The sequence below is a fragment of the Chanodichthys erythropterus genome, chromosome 5 (genome assembly GCF_024489055.1).
Source record: "Chanodichthys erythropterus isolate Z2021 chromosome 5, ASM2448905v1, whole genome shotgun sequence".
Taxonomy (NCBI): domain Eukaryota; kingdom Metazoa; phylum Chordata; class Actinopteri; order Cypriniformes; family Xenocyprididae; genus Chanodichthys; species Chanodichthys erythropterus.
Window position 1 is genome coordinate 11,369,922 of NC_090225.1, and position 25,742 is coordinate 11,395,663.

At 36.5% G+C, this 25,742-nt stretch overlaps 1 long non-coding RNA gene across 1 annotated transcript in view; it reads right to left on the minus strand.

Annotated features, from left to right (window-relative positions):
• Positions 1-6,480: 6,480 nt before the first annotated feature.
• LOC137020010 (uncharacterized) overlaps positions 6,481-25,742 on the minus strand; it is a 43,353-nt gene continuing 24,091 nt past the window's right edge. The window contains exons 3-6 of the long non-coding RNA XR_010895141.1: positions 12,837-12,873; positions 10,547-10,609; positions 10,188-10,279; positions 6,481-8,778 (exon numbers count right to left, since the gene is read on the minus strand). This is a non-coding gene — a long non-coding RNA (uncharacterized lncRNA). The remainder of the gene's footprint in view (positions 8,779-10,187; positions 10,280-10,546; positions 10,610-12,836; positions 12,874-25,742) is intronic.

A 25,742-nucleotide genomic window follows, 5' to 3' on the forward strand; every position in this document is an offset into this window, starting at 1 on the left:
AGGGAAGAGAAGAAATTGTCGAATGAAGTTATTTTTGTTTTTGTGCACAAAAAATATTCTAACATAACATTAATGTTGAACCACTGTAGTCACATGGACAATTTTAACGATGTCTTTACTAGAAAATCTGGGCCTTGAAATTTGGTTATGACGTTGCCGTCTATAGGGAGGTCAGAAAGCTCTCGGATTTCATCGAAAATATCTTAATATGTGTTCCGAAGATGAACAAAGGTCTTTGAAGTGTTTGGAATGACATGAGGGTGAGTAATTAATGACAGAATTTTCATTTTTGAGTGAGCTAACCCTTTAATACACTTTACCTGTTTGCCAGGCTCTGCCATTTTGGCCAAAACCCATTTCAGTGATCTCCGTCAGACTGATGCATGGTATTTTCAAAATGAAAGTTCTGTTTAGATTTACTTTGGGCCACCAAAATTCCATTAAAAAATAAATAAATAAATGAAATAAAAAATAAAATAAAACAAAATTAAATTCAATTCAATTATTAAATTAAATTACGGATCCCCAGACATGACATGCAGGAAAAAAGTAGTAGGCTAAATTGTGCGCACAATTTAGTACGGAAGAGGATTAGGGCCAAGCAATAATAAAAAATAAAAAAAACCGTCTCGAGATTAAAGTTGTTAAATTTCGAGAAAAAAACTTGTTAAATTTCGAGAAAAAGGTCGTTAAATTACGAGAACAAATTCGTTAAATTATGAGAAAAATGTCGTTAAATTTCGAGAAAAAAGTCAAGATAAAATGTTGAGAATAAAGTCATAAAAAAACTAAATTATTCTCGTAATTTAACGAATTTGTTCTCGTAATTTAATGACTTTTTTCTCATAATTTAATGAGTTTATTCTCGTAATTTAATCATTTTATTTTCAACATTTTATCTCGACTTTTTTCTCGAAATTTAACGAGTTTGTTCTCGTAATTTAACGACTTTTTTCTTGTAATTTAATGATTTTTTTTTCGTAATTTAATGAGTTTTTTCTCGTAATTTAATCACTTTATTCTCAACATTTTATCTCGACTTTTTTCTCGAAATTTAATGAGTTTGTTCTCGTAATTTAACGACTTTTTTCTCGTAATTTAATGACTTTATTCTCAACATTTTATCTCGACTTTTTTCTCAAAATTTAACAAAATTTTTCTCATAATTTAACGAGTTTGTTCTCGTAATTTAACGACTTTTTTCTCGTAATTTAATGACTTTATTCTCAACATTTTATCTCGACTTTTTTCTCGAAATTTAACATTTTTCTCATAATTTAACGAGTTTGTTCTCGTAATTTAACGACTTTTTTTTCGTAATTTAATGACTTTATTCTCAACATTTTATCTCGACTTTTTTCTCGAAATTTAACAACATTTTTCTCATAATTTAATGAGTTTGTTCTCGTAATTTAACGAGTTTATTCTCAACATTTTATCTCAACTTTTTTTTTTCGTAATTTAAAGAGTTTTTCTCGAAATTTAACAACTTTAATCTCGAGATGGTTTTATTTTTTTATTATTGCTTGGCCCTAATCCTCTTCCATAATTTACTAATTCCCTCGATTTACAAAAACATGCGCATGGATTTGCTATTTCATTCCCTCGATTTATAAATGATGCACATGATTTATAAATCGAGGGAACGAAATGGTGGATTGTCCGCATGTTTTAGTAAATCACACATTAATTTTTTCTTGCATGGCATGTATGGGGCTCCGTTTAAACTAAAATATTTTTTTTTTTTAATAATTTGAATTAACCATTTAATTTTTTTAATTTCCATTTTTTTACGATTTTCTTTATTTCTTTACTACTATTTTATTATTGACCTAATCAAGGCCCAGTAGACATATTTCATTGAAACTTAAACCCTGTTTTACCACAAAAAGTGGTAAACTTTCAGACTTTTTTAAATTAGTATTGTAAAAACAAAATGTAAAATTGTAATGTAAAAATGTTGAAGTATGCTATCATGAAAAAGAAGTATAAACATCAACTAAAATGAGGCACTCTTGACACTGACACACTAGAATTTCTAACATTTCAAACACAAGATGGAGGTCAAAGTCATCATGTGTTTCAATGACAACAGCTACGTTTTAATTAATGGCTGATTGTGGTTCTGGTGTTTGCGCTCTCCCAGACAACAAAAGACAAGCACTTCTCGGAGGAAATGGGGAAAATGAGAAGGGAGAGCAATGTCTGTGATCCCAAGGTCAAACGGTAGCATCTCTCCACCATGTCCGCATCACTTTAGAAACATTAACTTCACGTCACACCTGCCTCTTCAGTCAGATGCTCATCTATTTAGACGAGGCCTCATCTATCAAAACGGCTTCAGAGAGAAAATATATTGGCACCAGACCCTCCTAATCAATGCCATTACCACTACACCCTTTCCTAAAACTAGAGAGGGTCATCTGCAGGGTCACGCAGCGGTCAGACTGCGCTCAGAAAATGAGGCCAGGCTCAAGTTCAAGGGCAGGGGTCAAAGGTCAAGCTTCCAGGGAAATAGGCCCAGCTGTGCAGGGATGTGGGAGCGTACGAGCTGGACGTCAGGTCCGTCTGGACGGGTGACCAGTCGCGACCCCTGCTTTTGTGCTTGTATTGGTGAGTGGCGGTTTCCTTATGGTCTTGCGGTCGGACATAGGGCTCTGCCAAGCTGCTAGAGAAATGAGAGACGCCTATCGGTTTAAAATAGTGGACAAAGGGCAAAAAGAGGCCAAATGACAGAGTTTATGTCATGGATAAAATCTGACAGCCATATGAGGTGGTCAAGATACTGTATTGTTCAGAAGCCTTTTATGATCAACAAACAATTATCATGTTACGAAAGTCTCTCAGAGCCTGACTTTTGCAGTGAATTTAAATGATTTGAAAATGTTTGAAGATTTGAAACAACTAACACAGGGTTTCACGAACACTGAAGCACAACACTGTGTTCAGTGCACAGCTTATGATCCGGTGTTTATAGATCTCAAATATTTAAAAGATTAAATACGTATCTATTTACTAGCAAGTCATGCAACTATTAACTGAAAACAGAGAACCATGAACATGTGAATGTGTCATTGAATTATTGCAATATTAACTTATAATCTCAGGGGTACTTCAAGTAAACCTGTGCACCCAGATTCCCTGAAACATAAAGCCAATCACATCTGCATGCAAGAGTCCCATTCCCCAATCAGACTGGAGCAGACCACCAGGATCTGGCAGCGCTGTCCCGCGTGCTGTCCGGTCATGGGCAGGAGTATTGCGGAGAGAAGAAGCTGTTTATACAGGGTGGGTCTTAAGTTAAATATTTCCATTCTAAAGTGTTACACTGGGAATACGAGAGCACGCTCTGGTCACATCTCTGCCAATAACACAAGAGAGGAGAACAAACGGCGGGCAATTCTCTCCAGATGTGTATGTGCACAGAGGGAAAGACGCTTTCATTTTTTGTGAAGAATTATAAAATTATATACGGTTCAGATTTAGCTCTGGTCTTTAAAAGGTATTATTCTTGCATTTCAGAAGAGACAGATGAAGGTGAACAGAGAGAGAGGAGACAAAAATATTTTAGTATATGAAAAATGCCACACAGAGATATTTTTGAGTACCGATTCACTTTATCAAATTAATTCAACTAATCTCACCATTCTTATGCCATTCTTGAAACTGAAGCTTAAAAAAGTTATATAAAATTCTTATTATTATAAATGTAAAAAATATTTAATTTAAAAATTCAGTTTATTCTAATCTCATATTTTAATTAACTTCCTGTTTCCTTATTCCTAATTTCATATTCAAAACATGAATTTCATGTTTCGCCGCCTCATATTCATGATTCATAAAACAAGATAGGATCACGAAACTAAGCCAGCTTTATGGTTAAATAATAAGTGTTAAATCATCTTAATATTTATCAACAAAATCTTCATAAATATATAGTGAATACTGGATATCGCCAGCAATACTTGCAAACCAGAATGGAAAGAGTGTTGGCGCTCACTAGGTCATTTGTACTGTCACATCCAGTAATATAAAAATGCTTGAACTTTGACCTTTGACATTTATTTTGTCAATTTGAATACATTGGACAAATCAATTAGATAAACAGAGTAAATTAAAGGGTTAGTTCACCCAAAAATGAAAATTCTGTCATTTATTACTTACCCTCATGCCGTTCCACACCTGTAAGACCTTTGTTAATCTTCGGAACACAAATGAAGATATTTTAGATATTTAGATATTTTAGTCCGACGACTCAGTGAGGCCTTCATACTAGGGAGCAATGACATTTCCTCTCTCAAGATCTATAAAGGTACTAAAACCATATTTAAAATGGTTCATGTTAGTACAGTGGTTCAATATTAATATTATAAAGCGACGAGAATATTTTTGGTGCGCCAAAAAAACAAAATAACGACTTATTTAGTGATGGCCGATTTCAAAACACTGCTTCAGGAAGCATCGGAGCATAAATGAATCAGTGTGTCGAATCATGATTCAGATCGCGTGTCAAATTGCAAATGGCTGAAATCACGTGACTTTGGCGCTCACAGAGTCATCGGATTTCAACTAAAATATCTTAATTTGTGTTCCGAAGATTAATGAAGGACTTATGGGTGTGGAACAGCATGACGGTAAGTAATAAATGACAGAATTTTCATTTTTGGGTGAACTAACCCTTTAAGTTTAGCGTACTCAAAAAAAAATTAAAAAAATGCCATTAAATAGTTAGGGGTCGGGAAGAATTTTTAAATGTTTTTGTAGAAAAGTCTCTAATGCTCACCAAGGGTGCATTTATTTGAACAAAAATACAGTAAAATATTTTGAAATATTATTACAATTTCAATTAACCGTTTTTTATTTTAATATATTTTAAAATATAATTTACTTATGTAATTTTCAGCATCATTACTCCAGTATTCAGTGTCACATGATCCTTCAGAAATCATTCTAATAAGCTGATTTGCTGCTCAAGAAGCATTTCTTATTATTATTATCAATGTTGTGCTGCTTAATATTTTTGCAGAACAGTGATCCATTTTTTCAGGGTTCTTTAATGAACACAAGTACAAACAAACTGCATTTATCAGAAACAGATATTTCTTGTAATAATATAATATACATCCTTGCTGAATAAAAGCACTATTTATCTTACTGACCCCAAACTTTTGAACAGTAGTGTATTTCAGTGTCCGTAATAGCAGCAGCAACCACATATGCAGCAGAAAGGGAAAGCCAGGGAAAATCTGACATGGAAACACCGCAGAGAGACTAAGAGTGATAGAACATGAAGGGGAAGAAGGAACGTAAACAGAGAGAAAGACAGAGGGAAAGAGGTAGACCACAGATCTTCTAGTCTGGGCCTCTAATGTCTCCACAAGCCCTGATGCTTTACACGAGTGTAAACGTACTCTGTAAGCACAGTATGTGAGGTTTCTCAACCTCCTAAACACTGAAGGCTGCTAAAGAAAGTTTTTTCATCTTAAGAAAACATGTTTTTATCTCCAGCTATACAGCACTAGATGGGTGGAGAAGGCAATAATTACCAGGCTTGGTTTCATTATTTGTGTTATAATGGAAGTTTAAAATTTCACCTTTCTTCCAAACGTCTACACCATTATGTAAATGATCTTCAATCACAGGGTCACCGCGCAAGCTTCCACAGACCACCTTTGTCTCCGTGTGAAACCCGACAGGAATTACAAGCTTTCCTTCCCTCTTTTTCACATTCCTTGTCACTTTGGGTTTTCACCTCTCCTTTCCCCTCCACAGACCATTTCTGTCAAAGAAAGAAGCAGTTCACTCTTAGCGACAACACAGAGGCGATTCCAAACCTATAATCTTCTGGAGAACCTATCATTCAAACCAAAGCTATATCCTCAGAAAACCCTCAATCACTTGCCATTCGCTTTTTTCGGAAGTGCAGAACTGACTTCCTGTTGATCCTGGTCATGTGATAAAGTAGGAAGTTAATGCAGATGAAAAGTGCCAGATTGGTTTGGCCCCCTTTGGCTCTTCATAAACTAAAAGCGCTGATGCTATTGTTCCTCTCGGTCACGACGGTTTGATTGAACAACGTCCACCGAACACAGTGTAATTAGAGGATCCGCTCTGGTCAGTCCTGGCACAGATTTTCTCAGTGAGTTTACATAGGAGAGATGCTATTGTTTATTTGTTGTGAATGTGGAGGACACTGATGATTTGGCTTGGAATGAAGTTCAGGGGAAGCGGTTGTAATTTCTACAGTAGACATTTTCCAGGTGGAAGTGGGATGAGATCTACCTCCTGTCTTGTTTTATGATTTATTTTCTGTTTTGATAATGAAACATGCATATAATCTCTGTGCATAGCTGAACACATATATCTAGCATGGATGTGTTCAACACGGTTGCTTAAAAGTACAACCTGAATGTTGGGACATTTTTTTAAATTTGAATAAAATGAAAACTAAAAGACTTTCAAATCACATGAGCCAAAATTTTATTCACAATAGAACATAGATAACATAAATGTTTAAACTCAGACATTTGACAGTTTTATGCACAAAATGCGTTCAATTCAAATTTGATGCCTGTTACAGGTCTCAAAATAGTTGGGACAGGGGAATGTTTCCCATGGTGTAGCATCTCCTCTTCTTTTCAAAACAAGACATCTGGGTACCAAGGTTATGAGTTTCTGGAGTTTTGGTGTTAGAATTTGGTCCCATTCTTGCCTGATATAGGTTTCCAGCTGCTGAAGAGTTTGTGGTCGTCTTTCATTTAATGATGCGCCAAATTTTCTCTATAGGTGAAAGATCTGGACTGCAGGCAGGCCAATTCAGCATCCGAACTCTTCTACGACGAAGCAATGCTGTTGTAATAGCTGCAGTATGTGGTTTTGCATTGTCCTGCTGAAATACACAAGGCCTTCCCTGAAATAGATGTCAAATTTGGACTCGACCATAGAACACTTTTCCACTTTGAAACAGTCCATTTTAAATAAGCCTTGGCCCACAGAACACAACAGCGCTTGTGGTCCATGTTAACATACGGTATGGCTTCCTTTTTGCATGATAGAGCTTTAGTTGGCATCTGCAGATGGCACAGCGGATTGTGTTTACCGACAGTGGTTTCTGGAAGTATTCCTGAGCCCATTTGGTAATGTCATTGACACAATCATGCCGATGAGTGATGCAGTGTTGTCCGAAGACCAGGGGCATCCAATAAAGGTCTTCGGCCTTGTCCTTTATGCACAGAGATTTCTCCAGTTTCTCTGAATCTTTTGATGATGTTATGCACTGTAGATGAGATTTACAAAGCCTTTGCAATTTGACGTTGAGGAACATTGTTTTTAAAGTATTCCACAATCTTTTTACGCACAAATATTGGGTAAAACAATCAATTTTATTAAGATTGAACTATTTTTGATGCTATATGGTACTGAATAAAAGTGTAAGTAGGACTGTATTTATAATTTACATTTCTCTCAATTTTCTGCAAATGATACGTGCCATGCTGTCTTAGATTTTGGTCTAAACGAGCTAGAATTGTTTATTATGGTGCAATGTTGCTGAATTTTATATCACTAGTAAAATATAACAAATATTTGAAATAAATAAGGGGTCTGTAAAATGTTTAAACATTTTTGAAAGCGCACTTTATCAAAAATATTTTATTTATTTGATCAAAAATACAGTAAAAACAGTAATATTGTAAAATATTATTACGGTTTAAAACAAATGTTTTCAATTTATGCAAAGCTGAATTTTCAGCATCATTACTCCAGTCTTCAGTGTCACATGATCCTTCAGAAATCATTCTAATATGCTGATTTGCTGCTTAAGAAACTTTTCTATTGAAAACAGTTTAACATTTTTGTGGAAACGTGATACTTTTTTTCAAGATTCTTTGATGAATAGAAATTTTAAAAGAACAGCATTTATCTGAAAATCTTTTGTAATGTTATAAATGTCTTTACCGCCACTTTTGATCAATTTAATGCATCCTTGCTAAACAAAGTAATAATTTCATTAAAAAAAAAAACCTTACAGACGCCAAACTTTTGAATAGTAGCGTAACTATCAGCAGCCCCAGTCCCTGTGTGTTCTATTGAAATGCTAAAAAAATTTTTCTGCGATTTAAATACTTATTCACTGGCTTTCAGTAATGCCCTGACCATGTACCCATCATTAATTGCCTGTAGAGCATATCCGCACTGACTTCAGCACATATATTAACACACAAGTGAAGTGTTGTTCTGTCCTGTAAGCGCTGTTGGTTTCCCGTCTTTTGTGGTCTAGTGCTCTGATCCAGCAGCATAAGGACTGTGGAAGAAATCTGGCCTATCAAAGACTTTGTGATAAAGATCTCTGGAAGCTTCAGCTAGTAAACAGCACCATAAAAGTGGCTTTTGGGGTGGAGCACAAGAGAGAAACTTGAAGCAGTGCCCATCACCAATTAAGCCACAACTTCTACAACAGCTCTCCTCTCCTGTCTCACTCTTTACAGTTCCTTCCCTTTCATTTTCTTTGCACACCAATTTTCAGTCCTTACACTAAGGATTTAGAGGTGGGAATCCTTTCTGTAAAATTGCGTGTGGAAAAGTGCCAGTCGTTGTAAGGAAGTCATCCATGATGGCTGAACTAGGCACACCAGCACTTACATAATGCCATGAAGAAACCTCAGGGCCTCTGTCGGTGGTATTGAGCTCTCCGCAGTTCTGCCAGGACACTGAATGGAGTGACTGAAATATACTGGCAGCTGTATGAAGCCAGACTCAATAGCGCCCCCTAGCGTCTGCCTGTAAAACACAAACAATTTTAGACTGCTGTACTCGTCAGGTGAAAAATGTGCTTTGTTCATTTGGATATAGACTGGAGTAGCAACAGTTTTGCACAGACAAGAACCACTAAATCTAGTTGGATATGTTTTGACATACCGTTTTGAATTAAATTCTTTGTTTAATTTGATTTTGCAGACTTAAAAGCACTACGAGTTTTTCTGTTCATTTGCTCAGATTTAATTCTCTCCCTCAAAATCTAATTCTGAAATGTCACGCAAATTAAAGACATAACAAAAATATTGTGCAGAAATTAAAGTTTTTGTGGAAAGAGTTTTATAGAAATCTCAGGAAGGTTTGATATTTGAGGCCATCTTGCCATAATTAGAGGCTGTTATTGCGTCCGCCCGCAAATAATACAGAGAACACTTTATTAATTCCTGTCTTTTCCACTCATCTTTTCTTATTTAAGGAAGCAACTCGACCGTTTCAACATCTTGTTTAGTTATACGTAGCATCATGTTATGGTTTGGTGACTATGATTGGTGATTGAGATTTTGGAGCATTAAATTAGATTAAATAACAAGAGGAAATTGAAATGGAAGGTCAAATCTTCCTGATGTGCAGATTAAAATCATAAATACAGCAACACATGGACTATGTTTGACCGAAACTCTTGACAACTTAATTTCTTGAAGCAACCCAATAGAATTCTAAATTCTGAAGTAATCAAGTCTCTGTACTTCATTGATTCTCATGAATTAGTCATGCATTATTTCATAGAACGGCTTCGTTGGCTGCATTGATGCTCGGGTGATCTGGATGATTGCCAAGGCGTTGCTATGTGGTAGCTAGGGTGCCCTAAAGGTGATGATACACTGCAAGTTTTTGAGCAATGTTGCCAGGCAATGTCGCCGAGCGATGATGCTTGGGCACTTTCCCATTGAGAATGGGCAACAAATTTCTGGTTGCTAGGCATGAGTACTAGTCATGAAATAACGCATTTTATCTCAAACTTAGTGTGATTGTAACATATTCCCACACAGCTTAATAGATTTGTACTCCATGAATGGAACTAAATGGTAAAACCCAGCTTGATTTCGTAATACCATATCAGTTTCATTTAATTTAAAAAAGAACATTCTGAGAAAAACAAAAACATCCCCAAATAAGAAAGTGATCAAACATCAAAACATATTGCCATGTAATTACGATGCATGCAATCAACCAGAATTAACTGAAAGTAAATAAAATACACACATATTTCTTCTGTCACATTATAATTTCAAAGCTCATTTTATCTTATAAACATATAACAACAGCTTCTTTTTTTTTTTTTAAGTTTCTTGTATAACAGCTAATGTTTCCAATAGAAATGCATAACAGAAGACAAGGCAACACAGTAATGAGGACAATGTTTTAGTCTGTACCTTTGGTGAAAGTCTGTGTCCATGAGTAAAAATCACATGGCCACAAAAATTCTATTACCATCAACATCTGTCTTTCAATCACTGTCCTGTGCCTGTGACAAATGAATTATACATTACTTATAGTACAGATGAGCTTTACTGTAAGGATGAAGGATGTACAGCATAAAATTCGAAAGTGAACTACACTATAATTGATTACCTTGTATTCCTGACAAAAATGCTTGGTTTCTTAGTCTTTATTTCTTGTCTTGAACCAATATCAAATGAACAAGCTCTTTGCCAAATTCAACATCTTGATACTACAAGAGTGCATCCCTATCAAGCAATGCTGTGCATTAATGTAATATTTTTAAAGTTACCTTCAACTGTAATGCCTCTTGGAGGTCATTGCGGTTTCAGAAGTCATACCTTGTGCATCTGCACTGAAAGACGAAAAAAAACATTCATATTTGTGAAACTCACTATCTGGACAGTCCCAACCAATGGATAGTAATCTAACAGCTTGTCGTGCTAAACAAAGACCAACTCTATCAGATGTGATGCATTTACTTCAAAGACTCTAAAATGCACTAGGAACAAAAACGAGAACAAATGAAACTCAGCCTGTTGAATTTGCATTATTTCTACAAATTTATTTTTGTAACTTCTTCCATTTGTATTATCGGTCTTGGCTTGATTTACTTCTCTTACATCTGGGTATCTCTGTTTGATGGTACAAGCTATTTCCTAGATCAAAACTTCCACTGGAATAAGCCTTGGTGAACATAAAAGAGACTTCAAAAGCATTTGAACATACATTTCATTCCTCCTCAATAGGGCCATGTGACAATCAAAAATCGACTTAAAGTAATTCCAGGATATTTTTTAAATAATATTAATCCTTTGTACCTTTTATTAGTAAAAATAAAATAAAATAAAAACAAGGATTTTGACTGTCTAGTCAGTTAATCCTCCAGTCCTGCATATCCTCAAATTGTAACGACATCTCCTGTCATCACAGATTCCAATGGATTCAAATGGATTCACTTGATTAAAAGCATATCATTTGCTTTTTTCAGCAGAAATTAATTGAGTCATTTTCAGATCCCATGAACGAAGTTCAGACCGATTGATAACTGTGTATGTAAGTATGTATGTATGTATGTATATACACTGATCAGGCATAACATTATGACCACCTTTGCTGCAAAAACAGCCCTGACCGGTTGAGGCATGGACTCCACTAGACCCCTGAAGGTGTGCTGTGGTATCTGGCACCAAGATGTTAGCAGCAGATCATTTAAGTCCTGTAAGTTGCGAGGTTGGGCCTCCATGGATCGGACTTGTTTGTTCAGCACATCCCACAGATGCTCAATTGGACTGAGATCTGGGGAATTTGGAGGCCAATTCAACATCTCAAACTCGTTGTGCTCCTCAAACCATTCCTGAACCATTTTTGCTTTGTGGCAGGGCATATTATCCTCCTGAAAGAAGCCACAGCCACCAGGGAATACTGTTTTCATGAAAGCGTGTACATGGTCTGCAATGCTTAGGTAGGTGGTACGTGTCAAAGTAACATCCATATGGATGGCAGGACCCAAGGTTTCCCAGCAGAACATTGCCCAAAGCATCACACTGTCTCCGCCGGCTTGCCTACTTCCCATAGTGCATCCTGGTGCCATGTGTTCCCCAGGTAAGCAATGCACACACACCCACCATCCACGTGATGTAAAAGAAAACGTGATTCATAAGACTTGGCCACCTTCTTCAATTGCTCTGTGGTCCAGTTCTGAAGCTCACATGCCCACTGTTGGCGGTTTTGGCGGTGGACAGGGGTCAGTCGGTTCACCACTGTTCCTTCCTTGGACCACTTTTGATAGATGCTGACCACTGCAGACCGGGAACACCCCATAAGAGCTGCAGTTTTGGAGATGCTCTGACCCAGTCGTCTAGCCATCACAATTTGACCCTTGTCAAATTCACTCAAATCCTTATGCTTGCCCAATTGTCCTGCTTCTAACACATCAACTTTGAAGACAAAATGTTCACTTGCTGCCTATTATATCCCACCCACTAACAGATGCCGTGATGAAGAGATAATCAGTGTTATTCACTTCACCTGTCAGTGCTCATAATGTTATGCCTGATCGGTAGTATATATATATATATATATATATATATATATATATATATATATATATATATATATACTTCAATTTCACTTGAAGCATATCAGGGCCTTCAAGCAGTCATGTTCAAAAACTTGAGGGGAAAAAACTCATTGTTAGCAATGTAAAGGTGTTTCAGTCAATCAGGATTTGTTCAGTAGCAAGTAAAACTCTTGAATCTCAATCTTTGAAGATGTTCTGTATGTGAAAATGAAGGGGAGCAGCAATTACAGGAAACACAGATATGTGGATGTTTCAGGTCACCCCTCCCATCTCCATCCATACAGAAATAGAATTATTTCAGTCGGCAGCTCCGGATTTCTGGTTTGCACGTGTAAATTACATGTCGCCAACATTAAATATTAAACCTAATCAGTGCTTAATTATTGATGCCATTGCTTTTTATACAGGAGTGCCATTGGTACTTGAGACATCCAGCAAAGAGCCTTTCTGCATTACTGTATCTTTGAGGTTAAGGTCTCTGGCCACGATTCCCACTCACTTCTCTTTGGTTTTCTTGATTGATGATCACAGGAAGTCTGTAAAAGAGAGAGAAGGAATGGAGAACTAGATCAGGTTGGGCAGTTATGACTGCTCAGAGGAGCTCACAGGACGACTAAGTGCCCGAGTAAACCACAACTGAGTGTTTGATGCGCATGTGTGTGTTAGCAGAGGGTTCACTCTAGACCTGAGCATCTGTAACGATCGCCCAGGAGTGGTTGGTGATGGAGAAGATGGTTACCCACAATGCTCTGCAGTGGCTCAGGTGGAGATGTCTACACTGTGTCCCTGCTTGGTGTTAATCAATACACTCAAACGTCAGCAAGGCAGAAACAGTTGTAAAACTGATAGCAAAACTGCTATTTTGAAAACATCTTGAAAACATCAGAACAGAAAAAGCTAAATCTTGTTTAGTTGGTTATCAGTAGTCTTTGTTAAGGCAATATTACTATTTCTCATACTAGAGGTTAATGATTTGAACTGTTTGTTTGTGTTACAATCTTAAAAATAAAGGTTCTTTATTAGCATTATATGGAACATTTCGCATCCATGGAATAAAAAATAAATAAATAAATAAATAAATAAAAATGTGTTACTTGCCATTTCTACATTGAAGGAGGGACCTGAGCCATATCTAAACACCAGAGTGAGCTCTTTTGAGAAAGTAAACCACTCAAAACATCCTAGCAACCCCATAGCAACACCCCAGCTTAATCTTGCAATGCATTCAGTCATCCTATCAAAATATCCACTCCAGCTGAATAATCATTACTCTCATCTAAGGGATCGCTAGAAAAATTATACACAAAGTGACTGATTGGTGGAAATTAGTGCAATAGTATAGATATACACCAGCTGCAATGACAGGAAATGGTTGTTTAAAAACCAATAGTGGGTTACTTTGATCAGTCAGATGTAATCAAATCCTGTATCAATCAGGAATATGTCCAAATCCATATGTAAAATGCATTACAGACATTTCACATTGACTTTTAAAGATCCCGGCAAGTCTTCACAGCAACAAAACAGAAAAAAGTAAAAACAAAAAAAAACAACAGACGGAAGTGTGAAAATCTCGAATGCTAAAGACTATAATGGTCAAATACAACATACATGCAATTTTTGTCAGTTGTATTAGCAAAAACAAGAAAACATTTGAGAAAAGTTGAAAATTCAAGGCAGATTCAGATTCACTCAACAATAGTCTTAATAATTATCCTTACACTGCTGTTTTGTCAACTTGAATTTGTTCGTTCATAAAACGCAAATGCAAATTTTCAATTAGAAAACAATAAATGTATCATTTAGTTAGATATATAGTTTTACAGAACACATAATATGTGAAGTGAACTGTTTTCTTTACTTCTAAAAAGCAATCATAGTAAAAGGCAAAGATATTTGGGATATTAAAAGGCTGTACACACAGATCACACTACGATTTTGATCGATTTAGAACCCTGCAATCGATATATATGCATTTAAAAAATTACGCGTTGCAGCGATACATCATTAGTCATTTGATTGATGTATCAATCCATATTGATGAATTGTTACACCTCTACTGCAATGCATGCTGGGAACTCTAATAAATCCTTAACTTTTCATCAGTTTTGTTCAATATGAAAAGAACTGTTGCTCTAACATGGGTTTTTATGTAGTTTCACAAACGTAAATTCAACGTTTCTTTATACCTTGTGACTCAAAAGGTCCCATAAACTGAAAATAAAAATGTAGTTGGGTCTTTTTCTTTTTTACAGAGAAAGTCACACACTTTTCTGTTTTATCTTATGAAAGGCTCTTTTCATCTTTACATCGTAGGACCTGGTGTGACCCGGTGAAGTCTTCATAGTGTTTCATACAAAAAATAACTATTTTTACATCTCTTTTATCTGTAACATTTGTGGTCTCTCTGATACAAATCTCGGAAAACATTTACATAACGTCTTTTCTTTTTTTTTCTTTTTTTTGGCCAAAGCTTAAAATTCGGAAACTTGTCCACATCCCTGTTTAGACTGCCACCGGTTTCTGTGAAGGGAAAAAAATGAAGCCAGAAATTTAGACTGAAAATATCTGAGGTTTCTCCATGTTTCTGAAGCAGCTCAGTGTCTGACCCCCAACACACACCGACAGAGCCGCATCAGAGAGACACAAATATTAACACAGTTTCTGTGTGTGTGTGTGTGTGTGTATGTGTGTGTGAAAACTACCAATTTAGAATCTGGTTATCTGTGTCCATGTTGTGTGACTTGTCTCTGTCAGTTTGTGTCTCACGTCCAGGCGGTGTAGACCACCCATACAGAGAATCTGAGTGGGCCACTATTCACTTCTACAGCCCAGTCTCACCACGGTGGCGCCCCCAAAACCAGTCCTGACACACAGTTCACTATGTATGTGCGTGTCCACTCCGAGGCCTGAAAAATAACATTTATATCTTCCATTTTTAGAATATGGAGAGGTTTTATTTTTTCAGTCTTAGATCTACATCAAACCGTTTGTTTCACAATTTGATTCTACTAGAATTACTCACACTTAGCCAGACTTTTGATTATCAGCTTAAAGTTTGGTCCAGCCACTTAAACAGTAAAACACTGTCTGATGGAAATGCAAAGTGACCAATCGCAGTTTTTGTTTGGTTTTAACGTGTCATTTAGGGGCAGGTTTATAGAAGACAAAACTAACATTATAAACTAACTTGGGAAAAAATGCATTCAAACTGTTGGTCAGCTGTACAGATGCACAAAAAATGAGTACAAATCTAACTTAATAAAACAAAGCCAATAACATTTGATGGCTCTAACATGGAAGCCTTGGCATACTGGCAAATCCAGTGATGTACCCAGTGACAAACCTTGAGTAATGTAACACTGGTACTCAGCTCCCCTCTGTCACCTATGAGACATTTGCAGTAACTTTTGAACATTAAAAATACTTTTAAATATGCTTGTGTTGTAATTGAACTTCTTTCAAAGGGTATTGCTCTTGTAAAGTTCAGACATTTCAACTTTATGCATTATAACTTATTTATACAATGGTCAAAAAAGCATGAGAATGTCTTAAATGTTGATATTATCATGCACATTTATGTAATTTTATCTAACTGGAATGGAATGTTTTAGAGTGACAAAAGCCAACAAATACCACAAATCATCACACAACTCATTAAAACATGATAATATGCTAAAATGTGTGGTGTTGTTATCCCCGAGAAATTGTCACTTCCTGAAGGACTAAGAGGATGGAACATGACATTGAACACACACACACACAAATTGATTAGAGAAAGACCGGAAATATTTATCAATAAACTCTCTTTTTCCATGTAAAAAGTCAATCAGAAAAAAACCCTCTTTAAAAAAAAAAATCACTTATGCACTCAATTAATTTCAACAATAACTTTTATTTTGCACAAAAAGACTGACTTTTTAATAATAAAAGAAACCACTATATATTAGCCAAAAACCAAGAATCAAGTAGAAATCAAAATGTAAGGTAATCCAAAAAAGTTTTTATTTTACTATTGTTATTTTATTTAAGGTAGTTTGAGGCCAAATGAGGGTTCTCTTTTAACACGGGTCTCAGTGTGGCAGTTACATACACATATATACTGAAGTACACAGTGTGGTGTGTTTAATCCCGGATGTTTGTGCTTCTGTGGGTTTAAGTCCTCTGTGGAATAACATTAAGAGTAATGGGCATGCATGTGTGTTTGTGAGTGTAACTTCCTCTCTAGAGCTGAGACAGAGCAAACTGCTCCATGATGTTCACTAACTCCTCTGGTGCGTGTGTGTGAGCCACTTTGTCACACATTACGTCTTCCTGCACATGTGTTTCTACTGACAGTGATTGGAGTCTTTAGGGTCTGGCAAACGTACAGTCGTTCCAGGTTCATAAAACCCCAAACCTGCAAACGTGTGGAGAGAGACCCTAGAGGACCCTTACAGTGTTACTACGCAGCCTCCTTTGATCGGATGTCAACCGGGTGGTCCCGCTGCTAGTGGAACGACATCAGCTGTGGCTAATAAAGCCAACGTGGGCATATGTTTTGAAGTGAGTGTACATGAAGTAATAATTGAGAAGAATTTATCTTACGATGTACACACCAACAATTCAAAAGAAACCCAGGCTCGTTGGAAAAGCGTGCCTCTGGCAACATTTCTGCAAGGTGATATTACATTGCTTCTTGAATGTTTCGCGGCAGTTCGAAATAAAATCTCCGGTGAGTGATGCTAAAAGTGCATTCAGTTATCCGAAAAACATTAATGTGAATTTTTGGATGATACTTGAACTGAGCTGGATGACATAACTGTTTTGGGGAGAGCTGCTTTATGACTCAGTTGAACTCAGTTCAGTGTTGATTTAGTTAATCAATTATGAAATGAGTTCAACTGAATAATGACACTATTGAAGATGCTTTACAGCAGAATTGAATTCTGTTTGCATAAGTGATCATTATTTTCCTGTTTATCAATGTAAAGCTCCTTTTAAACAATATGCATTGTATAAAGTGCCATATAAATAAAGGTGTCTTGACTTGCTGGTTGTGCGTATAGTGGCAGTTCGGAACTGAAATGTCCAGTCAGCGGTGCTGAAATGTTAAAGGTGCCCTAAAATTAAAAATTGAATTTATCTTGGCATAGTCAAATAACAAGAGTTCAGTACACGGAAATGACATACAGCGAGTCTCAAACTCCATTGTTTCCTCCTTCTTATATAAATCTCATTTGTTTAAAAGACCTCTGAAGAACAGGCGAATCTCAACATAACACGACTGCATATAGCAGCCCATGATCGAGGCATTACACAAGGGCAGAACGTCTGGATATGCACAGCTGAATCATCAGACTAGGTAAGCAAGCAAGGAAAACAGTGAAAAATGGCAGATGGAGCAATAATAACTGACATGATCAATGATATCATGATATTTTTAGTGATATTTGTCTTTCTAAATGTTTCGTTAGCATGTTGCTAATGTACTGTTAAATGTGGTTAAAGTTACCATCGTTTCTTACTGTATTCATGGAGACAAGACAGTCGTTATTTTCATTATTAAACACTGTAGTCTGTATAATGCATAAACACAACTTCATTCTTTATAAATCTCTCCAACACTGTAGCATTAGCCGTTAGCCACAGATCACAACCTCAAACTCATTCAGAATCAAATGTAAACAATATAACAGTATACAATACTCACATAATCCGACGCATGCATGACGAACACTTTGTAAAGATCCATTTTGAGGGTTATATTAGCTGTGTAAACGTTGTTTATGCACGGTTTAAGGCAAGCGCGAGCTCCGGGGGCAGAGAGCGCGCCATTTAAAGGGACCGCAACCTGAATCGGCGCATTTCTAATTATGCCCCAAAATAGGCAGTTAAAAAAAATTAATTAAAAAAAGGTCTATGGGGTATTTTGAGCTGAAACTTCACAGACACATTCAGGGGACACCTTAGACTTATATTACATCTTGTAAAAAAACATTTGATAGCACCTTTAATGCGTTTTGCATTTGAAAATATCATACCATCTTTAGTGTTAACAAAAGAAAACATGAGATAAAATCACATTTGCTGAAGCAACTGCTCCATTTTAGCTTGCTTCTACAAGTTTTTGAGTTTGTGACTCATGTTTGACTTGACCTGGACCTGAGCTCTTGCATCGCAAGTGCAGTGCTGCACCAGGTGAGCTACCGAACAAGTTTACTACATCAGAAAAGCCAAACATATTAGATCTGGGTATGTGATGCAAGCATCAAAATGTATTATTTTACAAATCATGTACTATGGTATAAGTATTTTGAGGTCATAACATAATATTTTGCAAGGAAGAGTCTGAAAATGAGTCTTTATTACAGTCGGCATGAAATCAAAATGGACAATTCTTGTTTTTTAATGGAATACTGCTGTTTTTGTTATAAATAATTTATCAGTGCATGCATCTTTTTTTTTTAGAATTCATGCTCACTCATAATTTTTCTTTAAAAAATCTTCCCCTCTCTTACAGCAACATCTCTTCTCTGATGACAGATTTAAATTTATGTTTAAATTTTCTGTTCACCAAGCTAATGATCAATTTTACTGGTGCTAGGGCAACCAGTCACTCACATGAGACTGACCAATAACAAACCACATCCATCCAACCATCCAAACCGTTGACACTTCACAAAGACCCAGCCCCCTTAGTTACTGTTGCTACGTCCAACAAGCCATGGCGCTCTCACGCCTCACTTTATGTTCTCAAGCAATGAAAAATTCACTGAGAAGCAAAGAGACAAATTTTGTCATTTTTTAAAAAGAAATTCAAATAATAAATACCGTTTTGTGGGCCTTTACACATTGTCTTGACAATGTAGCACCTCAGTTCAAGTAACACGTAAACTGATCTGTCTCTTCCTAGTTATTGCATGAAATAAACATGAATGAACATCAGAAGGTATGTTGTTTCAACCGCGCAAAGATGTCAATAAACACCATTTTTCCAAGTTCAAGTCCACCGACATTAATCTAAATATCCTGTCTGGTTTGTTTGTCGGACATAATGGTGGATTCAATGTTATGATTGATCAGATCCCCTTTCAATCAAACTCACGGTGAAGGGTGAATTCCGCATGGACAAAATCAAGTTCTGCCATACACTTTTTCTTGTTCAAGAAGCCACTTCACTCAGATATATACATCACAATAGGGAACAAAATACTTCGGTTTCATGCTGACTATAATTCATAATCATAAATTGTGTGAAAAAGAATGAAATGCAAAAATGTATAAAAATGCAAATGCATTTTTTTCAATGAGCCTATAGGTTGCAAGAAAAGTCTCCTATCTGACGTTCTCTCATTCATTGACCCCTTTCTCTCTCTCTCTCTCTCTCTCCTGAGGATGGTTTACTCTGTGACTGGGCCGCCACCATACAAGTGTTAAATTCAAACGGCTAATTAGAGGAGATGTGCGGATCAATGAGATGTATTGTAACTGGAATCTGAAATGAATCTGTTTAGGATCAATGTGAAGTAGTGCAGGAAAAAGGGAAAGAGCGGAGAGGACAATAAAGGAGAGGAATGCATATGGGGGGTTGGAAGTTTGACGTTTTCCACGGAGTAAAAAATAACAAATGAGTACACATTTAGCAGCTAATATGTGACTTGAGAAGCACCGGCTGCCACTGCTGTGCAGGCATCATGAATGAATGCTGCCCAGATGCAGTATTAAATATGTTTATTTTTGCTCTTATGTATGTCATGCCTCATGACACGTGTTTATAAAATGCAGGAAAGCATGCTTCCATTCAGGTCATTTTATAACTCCCTGTCTCTTTTGTGGAGAAAATTCATCTCTTTCAATGGAAGCTCAAGAGGCAGAGTTCCAGAAGTCAAAATAAGACTTTATTGTACAAAGCAACAAAGCAGAAATGCCTGCAGGACATCTGAATTTGTAAATAATTAGCATTTCATTAACAATGAACACAATGAAATAACATTAAAAATGGAAAATGTTAATTAGACTGAACTAATTTTACCAATACTTTTCATTATAGAATGAATTAAATTCATAATAATCAATTCTTTAATTTTATCTACCATTTAAAGGTGCCATCGAACGTTTTTTTACAAGATGTAATATAAGTCTAAGGTCCCCCCTGAATGTGTTTGTAAAGTTTCAGCTCAAAATACCCCATAGATTTTTTTAAATTAATTTTTTTAACTGCCTATTTTGGGGCATCATTAAATATGAGCCGATTTATGCAGTGCGGCCCCTTTAAATCTGGTGCTCTCCGCCCATGGAGCTCGCGCTTGCCTTAAACAGTGCCTAAACAAAGTTTACACAGCTAATGTAACCCTCAAATGGATCTTTACAAAGTGTTTTTCATGCATGCGTCAGATTATGTGAGTATTGTTATATTGTTTACATTTGATTCTGAATGAGTTTGATGGTGCTCCGTGGCTAACGGCTAATGCTACACTGTTGGAGGGATTTGTAAAGAATGAAGTTGTGTTTATGAATTATACAGACTGCAAGTGTTTAAAAATGAAAATAGCGACGGCTCTTGTCTCTGTGAATAAAGTAAGAAATGATGGTAACTTTAACCACATTTAACAGTACATTGGCAACATGCTAACGAAACATTTAAGGCAAGGCAAGGCAATTTTATTTGTATAGCACATTTCATACACAATGGTAATTCAAAGTGCTTTACATAAAGAAGAAGAATAAAAATAGAACATAAGGAATAGAAATAACAGTAAAAACAGATAATTTTGCTTATTTGAAAGACAATTTACAAATATCACTAAAAATATCATGATATCATGGATCATGTCAGTTATTATTGCTCCATCTGCCATTTTTCACTGTTGTTATTGCTTGCTTACCTAGTCTAATGATTCAGCTGTGCACATCCAGACGTTAATACTGGCTGCCCTTGTCTAATGCCTTTCATAATGTTGGGAACATGGGCTGGCATATGCAAATATTGGGGGCGTACACCCCGACTGTTACGCCTGTTCTTCAGAGGTCTGTTAAACAAATGAGATTTATATAAGGAGGAAAAAATGGAGTTTGAGACTCACTGTATGTCATTTCCATGTACTGAACTCTTGTTATTCAACTATGCCGAGATAAATTCAATTTTTCATTCGAGGGCACCTTTAAATGTATTCGAAGTGGTTTTAAATGGATTTTATGCATTATGGGATTGAATTCATTTTGAAGGATAGGCCTACACATGATGCTGTCTTCATATTTGCAAAATAAGGTATTATAGAGAAATATCATAAAAAGCATCATATATTGTGGTGCTTACATTTTAGAACAGCCTTTGCCAGGAGCGTGTCTATGATGCCTTCATGACTGCGTAGTCAGTTCATTAGAACGTGAAAATATTTTAATATTGTATAAAAGTAAGAACAATACAAAAAGGCAACATGTACTGCAGTAGGCCTAATGGCTGCACCATATGCTAGTTATAAGTGTTGCTAATATATTTTTAATGATAGTGAGCTATTTCTTTCTGATTTGCTTTAAATTCCTGCGTTCATATCACTTTGATGTCTCATATGAGCCTCATGCACACGCTTGCTTTATTTTAGTGGAGTTTGTATGTGTAGTTCTCTCTTTTTTCTTTATAGTTATTAAAATGAACATATTGAACATGTTAGAGGTCGAGCCCTGTTTTCCTCTAGGCCTAAAAATATGGTAGTTAACAGACCAAAACATATTTTTGAAATTAAGTGCTAATTATGTGGGTCAGTTCAATATGGCTCTTATTTGAATGAAGAGTTTTGGTTCTTTGGTTCTAGTTTCATGAGTATTACTCTCAGCTCCACTTAAGTGTACAATTATACATATAGCAGCACAACTGTTTGATCAGAAATTATTCTTGAGCAGCAAATCAGCATATTAGAATGATTTCTGAAGGATCATGTGACGCTGAAGACTGGAGTAATGATGCTAAATCCAGCTTTGCATCAAATTACATTTTTACATGTATTAAAATAGAAAACAGTTATTAAATGAAACGGTTAAAATATTCCACAACTGTTTTAATGTATTTTTGAAAAAATGTAGACTTGATGTTTCTTGGTGCTATACACACACACAAACAGTGTCTGACCTTGAGAGATCCTCAATTTTATGTCTGCCTGAGGTTAAAGCCATTCACAAACTTAACATTTCTTTACATCCTGCACTACATCCCGGCACAAATCCAAGAATCAAACGGCCACTGTAACCATAATGAACCCAAACAGCGAGATGTGGTGGAGTCGCTTTTTCCCCCCTGCATATCCTTTCATGCTTTAGGTTAACCATGATCTCACATCAGGTTTGTTATTGCAGTCTCAGACCAAAGGCAGGCCAGAAATGAAAGGCTCGTTTGAGATGTGGTGTGATAGTTTAATTGGCTCGGGCTGAATTGTGTTAGCAGGCATGCAGACCAGAGTGTGGGTATATATAACCAGAGACAATAAATGCCCTTGTTAGGGCAGAGCCACCGGCCACCCAGCCACCACAGACAGGATCCCTTCAGATATGTGTGCTCATCTACTGTTGACATACTGTATAGACTAACACACACTCACAGTTTTGCCCTCAATGCACGAGATAATTCTAGAACTACACAGACATTTATTCATACTCAACTATGCACACACAAATTTTTCTGCATGAATAAATGCATAAGCAGACACATTTTAGAACTATTACAGTAAACCAATGCTTCAGAATATCAGCAACAGTCAATGCTTCATACAAATCAGCATAAATAACATGCACTAATGAATCTTGCACATAAGACCAGGAACATATGTCCATTACTAGCAGTCCCTCCAGGATTTTGTGATTGCAAGAATTAAAAAAAAATGTTGAAGCTTGCAATTTTGTCTTATTTCCATGCATAAAGCATGAACTTGAGGGATAAAGAAAGCAATATCAGCTAATCAATATCCATGAGACACAGGACAACCAAATCAATCAACATGCTGTTAATGCTGAACTTTCATTGGAAAATGAGCATCACTACAGCCTCTACAGCACTGATGTTTGATTAAAGCAGCAGTCCATAAGTTTTGCCTCTTTGTCGCCATCTCTGTTTGAAACCTGCAAGTTATTTGCAGAATTATCATCTTTAGGTGCGTTGTGCATCAGCACGGCTCCTCAGCACGGATGAATGTAATGTTCCGAGGAGAATGTTTTGAGGACAATGTCAGTTACCGCATTGGTGGATACTGTACTTCAGAATCACAGGCTGTTGTCTTGGAAGTGTGACCAAAATAAGAATTTTTACCAGAAAAGGTCATCTGAACAATTAAGTATCAAATCTGCCACTTTTGTTCTGACCAACTGAGAAAAAAAAAAACTTACAATAAATCGCGCTAACAATGGTGATTAAATCCGACGATCGCTTAGCTCATGTCACATCAAACCGTGCAAATTATTATTATTAAAGGGGTGGTTACGAGGCTTGATTGTGTATTGGGTGCACAGTTTAACATGTCTTAATGCTTCGGGTTTTTTTAAATGCTGTATTTTTCATATATTTTATCTTAATTCTACACCTCAATTTCCACTGTCATATGAATGGCTCGTTTGACTTCCTGCTTCTATGAAGCCACTCCCTCCGACATACGCAATGTGCTCAGATTGGTCAGCAGGTTGGTAACTGGCCCAGTCTGTCGTGATTCGCTGAAGCGTCCAGAAACGCCACGCCCCTTACCATTCGTAGTTACGCGCTTAGGTGGAAAGTAAATAATAGCGCCTATATTGCTGTATCAAATTGAGCCGAATCAGACCCAGATGAAGAGGGTCAGGCAGAACCTCTCCAATAGCAGCTTTTAAAGGACGTTTATGAATGGTATTTCATTTAGTATTTGTGTCAAAGTGTTTAGATGCTGTCAATGCGGTTTGTTAGCTTTCAATATACAGTTTTATCCTGATTAAAGCTTTACTGTTGCCAAATACATGACTGAGTAATCGCATTTTTGTAAAGGCATCTTTTAATTTGTAGCATGAACAACTGTTTGTCTATGAACATAGAAGTTTGTTGGTGTTTGTTGCACTAGAACTTAGCTAACTGGCTAGCAAAAACGAGTTGCTCTTTGTATACGTCCTTGATGCATTAAAAATAGCAACAGAACTATAACATTACGTTTAAAAGACAATAAAACGTACTTACAGTTTGGGGCTGATAAACAACTGCTTCTGCTTTTAAAGGGGGAACTGCTTCATCTTTCAGTAAAAGTCTTTGTGTAAATCCAGCATTAAACTCGTGTAGATTCAGGAAGCTGTCTTCAGCACCGCATCCAGTGTAGAAAATATCACAGAATATAATGGGTTCTATATATTTTGACGCGTCGCACAGCTCGCGTTCGGTGTAAACAACTCTTCCGCTTCCATTATACTGCGCCACATGGCCTCGCCCACTTTGTTGCATGTTCCCGGGGGCAGTGTATATGTTAATAGCAAGGGTTTATGATGCCACCAACCCGGGAAGAAGCTCGTTGTAGTCCAAACCGCCTGTTTTTGTAGGCTTTAAACTGCCATAACTTTAAAAGACAATATCTCCGTGTGCATTGAACTTTCAGTGCTGTAACTTTGCAGATACTGTTTATGCTCAAGCAGCAACATTACACACTAACTAAAGTTAAAAAAATGAAATCGCATGCAACCACCCCTTTAATGCAAATTGTTAATGTTAACAACACCAGCATTGCGTGACTACGTGTATTTAGTGTGTATTAGAGTTACCTGTAGATTTCAGTTTCTCTACAGTCTAATCTCTAACGTTAATTTGTTATTCCATACAATCCGCCATTAAAATGATACGTTTAATTATTGCAGCAACTCCTTCTTAATGTAAACAGAAGTGACGTAAGGACGCAAAGGCAAACAGGGGCATGCTTGAATTTCCTGTGGAAACCCACCAGTAACACCCAAATTAGAAAACATTATTGAAAGCTTACCGTTGAGAATTGGGTTTTGAACACTGGCTTGTTATGTACTTGCTCAAAAAATTATTTTGGATCATTTTTAACCAAAAAAGTTACGGACTGCAGCTTTAACTTAAATAAATTGAGAAAACATTTCCACATAACTTTAGTTCGTGCAAACTAAATTGAGCAGCTTAGTCCAAATTTTCTGAAAAGACTCGATTGCTTTATATGATGAACAGGTTGAATTTAGGCTTTTGTTCACATATAAACATTGAACATAAACAGAAGCTTAACTGTAGCTTGACGTGCGAGGTCAAACCTCATTGCTTCTTTCAAAAGCTCAAACGTGTGTAACACATGAGAATGAACCTCATTGGTTCTCGCACACCAAGCAAAAATACTTGAGCTTCCGTTTACCATAACTGCTGTGAGTTGATGAATGTGAATAAAAGGCTAAATTAAATCTGTTCATCATATAAAGT